This window comes from Oncorhynchus clarkii, chromosome 12 (genome assembly GCF_045791955.1).
Source record: "Oncorhynchus clarkii lewisi isolate Uvic-CL-2024 chromosome 12, UVic_Ocla_1.0, whole genome shotgun sequence".
Classification (NCBI taxonomy): domain Eukaryota; kingdom Metazoa; phylum Chordata; class Actinopteri; order Salmoniformes; family Salmonidae; genus Oncorhynchus; species Oncorhynchus clarkii.
The window spans coordinates 57,179,088-57,185,280 of record NC_092158.1 but is presented as its reverse complement, the minus strand read 5'-3'; positions in this window follow the sequence as shown (position 1 = coordinate 57,185,280).

Sequence of the window (6,193 nt, the reverse complement as noted above, 5' to 3'; positions counted from 1 at the left end):
GCTGGACCCCAGGAAGGCACCAGGAAGGCAAAGCATCAATACAGGACTAAGATTGAGTCGTACTACACAGGCACCAACGCTCGTTGGATGTTGCAGGGCTTGCAAATTATTACAGACTACAAAGGGAAGCACAGCCGAGAGCTGCCCAGTGACACGAGCCTACTAGATGAGCTAAATAACTTCTATGCTCACTTCGAGGCAAGTAACACTGAAACATGCATGAGAGCATCAGCTGTTCCGCACAACTGTGTGATCACACTCTCCGCAGCCGATGTGGGTAAGACTCACACAAGTCAACATTCACAAGGCCGCAGGGCCAGACGGATTATCAGGACGTGTACTCAAACAATCAAATGCATTCATAAAGCCCTTCTTGCATCACCAACAAACTAACATGGTCTAAGCATACCAAGACAGTGAAGAGGGCACGACAAAACCTATCCCCCCTCAGGAGACTGAAAAGATTTGGCATGGGTCCTCAGATCCTCTAAAGGTTTGATGGGTTGCATCACTGCCTGGTATGGCAACTGCTCGGCCTCCGACCGCAAGGCACTACAGAGGGTAGTGTGTACCGCCCAGTACATCACTGGGGCCAAGCTTCCTGCCATCCAGGACCTCTATACCAGGCAGTGTCAGAGGAAGGCTCTAAAAATTGTCAAAGACCCCAGCCACCCAGTCATAGACGATTCTCTCAGCTACCGCACGGCAAGCAGTACCGGAGCCAAAAGTTTAGGTCCAAAAGGCTCCAAAATAGCTTCTACCCCTAAGCCATAAGACCCCTGAATAGCTAATAAAATGGCTACCCAGACGATTTTAATTGGCCCCCAAAATTTGAGATTTTTGGTTCCAACCACTGTGTCTTTTTGAGATGCAGAATAGGTGAACGGATGATCTCCACATGTGTGTTTCCCACCGTGAAGCACAGAGGAGGAGGTGTGATAGTGTGGGGGTGCTTTACTGGTGACACTGTCTGTGATTTATTTAGAATTCAAGGCACACTTAACCAGTATGACAACCATGGCATTCTGCTGCTACCACAGCAGTCATCTGGTTTGCGCTTAGTGGGACTATCATTTGATTTTCAACAGGACAATGACCCAACACACCTCCAGGCTGTGTAAGGTCTATTTGACAAAGAAGGACAGTGATGGAGTGCTGTATAAGATGACCTGGCCTCAACAATCACATGACCTCAACCCAATGGAGATTGATTGGAATGAGTTGGACCACAGAGTGAAGGAAAAGCATCCAACAAGTGCTCAGAATATTTGGGAATTCCTTCAAGACTGTTGGAAAAGCATCCCAGGTGAAACTGGTTGAGAGAATGCCAAGAGTGTGTAAAGCTGTCGTCAAGGCAAAAGGTGGCTAATTTGAAGAATCTCAAATATAACATATATTTTGATTTGTTTAATACTTTTTTGGTTCCTACATGATTCCGTATGTGTTGTTTCATAGTTTTTACTTTTGACTGGCACTGTATATACATATATACACAGGTTCTAATGGTGTGTATAGACGGGTGTGTGTATATGTGTGTATATGGGCAGGATATGAATAGAAAATTAGTGTACAGCAGTAGTTATAAAGGATGAGCCATGACTAGAATGCAGTATATCCAAATAAAGTGGGTAAAACAGTATGTAAACATTATTCAAGTGACCAGTGTTTTTGGTTACTACATGAATCCATTTTTATGTCTTGACTATTATTCTACAATGTAGAAAATAGTACAAATAAATATAACCCCTTGGAAAGGATAGGTGTGTCCAAATTTTTGACTGGTACTGTACTTTCTACACTACCTGTCAAAAGTTTGGACTCACCTACTCATTCAAGGGTTTTTCATTATTTGTACTATTTTTCAAAATATTTCCAGTTCTGATTGATAAAATATGTTACAATCAGAACAGTTTACCGTTGATAGCAGCAGATATGGACAAAGCGTGAAATGGACCTACCTTTGCCGTGTGCTGTCACACTTACAAGTAATTACAAATTATTACTGTATTGAAGTCGTCTCTTTCATTCTTCGAGTTGACAGTTTCTACATTAGAACAATAGACTGACGTTTTAATTGGCTTTGAGAAAACTCAACACAACAGTCAGTGCTTTGAACTGCAAAGGTTGAATAATTCAATATTCATTTTGAACTTTAGTGATAGATAACATGTTTTCAAACAAAACAAAACACACACAAAAATCTCTCCTTCAACATGTAAATGGTTAATGTGTTGTTAATTGTCTGGCATACGCAACCGTTTGATAAAGGATATTATAATACCAGATCAGAGAAAGAAGATAAAACAGCAGAGCGTTTATTAATAAGCATCTTGCATTTTGGCTAAATTATCACTCCCGCATTGCACACAGTAACTAAGATCATTTAATTATATGATTTCATATCATTGGATCTCTCCATTTAAAGGGATTGGCATTTTTATATATAATGATAATCATTGGATTCTGCCCAGGGGTTTAATCAGAAAAAATGTGTGTGTGTTCTAAAAGCCAAATGACAAATGTATCATAGAATAGAGAGATGGGCTAAGGCTATTTTAGATGGTTTGAAGGGCAGGTATATGACTTCAGGGAAGTAGTTGTAGAAATGTTGTTGATCATGGTATTCTGCACAATAATCTCCACAGTGGGCGAGGAGACTGTGATTGGCATTTCATCAATACCAGGAACTTGTGATGATGACTCCTACAGTATATGAGAGATTTGTTCCTGTCAACATTTCCTCTTTTCAAGATCTGCTGCAGTTGCGATAAAAGTTGTAAAGAAATTTGAACTGCCTGAACTTATAAGAGGTCATTCAATTACCTTACCTAAGCCAAATGTGTACAGTATGACCTTAGATGTCATTGGGTTATTTTGCTTTAAGCCCATGCTTTCTTGATTTCATTGAATCCATTCTCAGTCCTTGGTAGCCTTCAACGTGGCACTCTTTGTTTAGAGAGCGCTCTTTATTCTGGATTTACAGTAAATTAGATGATCAAGTGTGTATCAGATGCTCTTGTGGGTCTTGTGAATGTAATACTACTGTAATTAGTCACCATGGACTCATAAGTATCAACATGTCTTTGTCAATGCTGCTTGATTATTCAGAGTCGTTCTACAACTTCCACAGTGATTAGAGTTCTGCTTAAACTTGCTTGGCAAGATGTGACTAAGTAACTGAGACATTTATTTTGACAGCCTCAAGGTGACTTCACACTACAGGATCTCTATCTAATACATTTTTTCTTCAGGTTGAGACAGAAAGTCAGTGACTTTAGCAGCATATCCAAAACAGACTATCTAGGCAAATTATCTCAGTATCACTTTATGATTTGCATATAGATGGCACATTTCTGGGAAGTTAAGCACCTAATGCCTCAGACTGTAAATGTACCCATTTTAGGACTGTTTTCTTACCTGCCTTTATTTTGACGCAGCTTGATTATATTTTCAGATATCTCATTTGGAGAAGAAATATGGTTAGGTTGTTTTTTTGTCAAACTTGCACATATGTACAGTATATATTTGTCTTGTCAGACTACAACAGTAAGGGGAGATTAATGTTAGCTGCTAACTCTAACTCTCATTGGTGCTACAGTATACTGCTGTAATACTATCTTAAGTATTTTAATACTATGTTGTTTGCTATTCATTTTTATATTTCAAGAAAACGAATTGATGTTCATCCTCATATTCCACAGTATTCTACAGTATTTAAACTGGCAATCCAAATTAGGCCATCAGTGCGATTCAGCTTTCCATGATGAGGCTCGCTTTCACTTGGCATTCTGCTGTTGGCCATCTTTCTTAAGTGTCAGGGAATTGAGTAGACTTCAAGGAGCCTATCATCAATGATTTTCAGCACATCAAATGAGAATTTTCCCTCACCCCCACCCTTTCCTCCTCTCTCCCTCTTCTCTCGCTCCCTCTTCTCTCGCTCCCTTTCCTTTTCCTTCGCCATCTCTCTTTACCCTCTCCCTAGCCCTGTAGATTGACATTGTGCAGCTTGACCATTTTAATCAAGCACTTAACATACTTTTAATTTAGAAAGGAAGTGACATTGAGAACAGGCTGTCCTTAAATCCAGGTCCATCACTGCAGAATTTGTCTTTCTTCTGATATATTACGAGGTCAACACACAGACAGGGCAGCATGAGAGGAACATACCATTGATTAAAGCATTACTTTACAGCTAAAATACTATGGAAAGTGTCTTGTTGCTTTCCATGACCAATTTTGTTGAATAGCTTCATTCTAACATGGACGTATGACAGGAAACAGATAGAAATGTCAGGAAGGGAGGTTTTTCAAATGTCCAATTTCACAACTTGGTTTGTAACAGTGCTACCTTTCAAAGGGTCAAATCTGTACTTTGTTTTACAAGAGGACTGGCAAGAAATGTCTGTTTGCATGGCAAATGGTTGCTAAAGGAGTTTTCAAGTTTATCTTTTGAGTCTGAAGTCCTCTCACATACAGTACCTCCACAAGTGATTAAGACTTGTGACATTGCCAGAGTCATGCTTGCCCTAAAGTCAATTGGATCATTTAAAATTTGAGTCACGATCCAAAAATAATTCACAGTTGTTCTACACTGCAAGCTAAAACCACTGGAAAATGTTGGGCTATTGTCCTTGCAGTATAGACGCTTTGAGATTTCAAACAGACAGGTACACAACAGGCTGAACTTTTTTGCTCTGACACGTATTGAGAGAGTGTTTACCGCAACAGAAACCATTCTCCAGCAGAGAGAAATGAGCAGGTGTACATTTTGTGTCCGTTATCATTTTCCCAGTTACACTTGAGCTGAATTCTCCAAGAAAACCATATTGTTTCCATTGGTTAGATATTGATTGGACTCCTCAATGCTATTACATCTTCAGCACTATTATGCTTGCCTGAGGAAGCAAAGTCATTTCACAGCTTGTGTTGTAAATGCTAAAGTAAGCTGCATTTAATGTAGCTCTGCCTGTCCAAGTCCATTGCCTGAGGGGTTAGTCTGGTGTACTCTACAGAAATCTCTATTTAACTGGGCAAAGATGGCTGCTTACTCTCCTAAGGCCAGCATTGTGGTGGATGGTGGCAGGGCCGGCACTGGTGTCCCAGGGGACCTAGGTGAGAGCTTGGTTCTGGTAAACCATTCTAGTTTACAGTACTTGGACAGTAGCATTAACAATGAGTAATGGAATAGGCCTACACACATTAGGTTCAAATATGTACTCTGGAGCAGAATTGAAATCATAAAACAATTAAAGCCACAAAATGCCAGCTGATTTTCATAAAGCTGAGGGATGGGGCAACAGAAATGTAACCACTCTTGAATACATGGAGCCATGGATGCAATTAATAATTGTCCATTAGATCATCATTAACATTTTGGGTGATCAAGACTGTTCAGAATTTCCGCTGCAGATGACACTATTTTAATCGTGTGTGTGTTGGGTAGTTTCATTTGGTTTCATTTACAGGTGCAACAGTCTACTCTCACCACGTGACCATCTCAAAATTACCATTGAAAAGTAGTACATATTGCAAATGGAACCCTTAAAAAGAACAGTGATCAATAATGATCAGCTGACAGCTGGCCAACTAGCTAAGTAACTCCTCTTCCTCTTCACTGCACCCGACGGGTATGGCCTTTTATTATACGCCATTACAGACGCATACCCAAGCTTCCTCCTCCTCCTCGTTCTCTCACCAGCAGCACCACTTCTGTGTAACCTGCACCCATCCATCCCACTCCCTAACGCCACGTCCGCAACTCTCCGCTAGCTGGCGCAGGTTGCGTGAGGGCCACCTGAACATTCTCCCTGACACAAAATTGCCAGCAGGACAATGGGCCGGGTCGGCCCTGCATGGTGGCATGCCATTAATTTAATACCCTTGCCTGCTGAATAATACCAAACCCTTATTGGCTGTATGTCTCTGATGACTCAGGACATGCCTTCTCTTTCATGTGTAGCCTAGTAGGGTCCACCCTGGTAAACACTGCTATCATGCAGCAGTAACTATGCCACTGGACCAATTCCCCACAGTGCTAAAGGCCTGGAGGGTAATAACCTAGTACATTCCCAGAGCCAAGCAGAGGACAGAAGATGACGGATGGTTTCCCCACCGAGGTCCAGCAGCAATTCCTTAACAGGCCTCCCATGCTCCTCTCAGAGATACTGTATCTCTGTGCGGCAGGCAGGGTCTG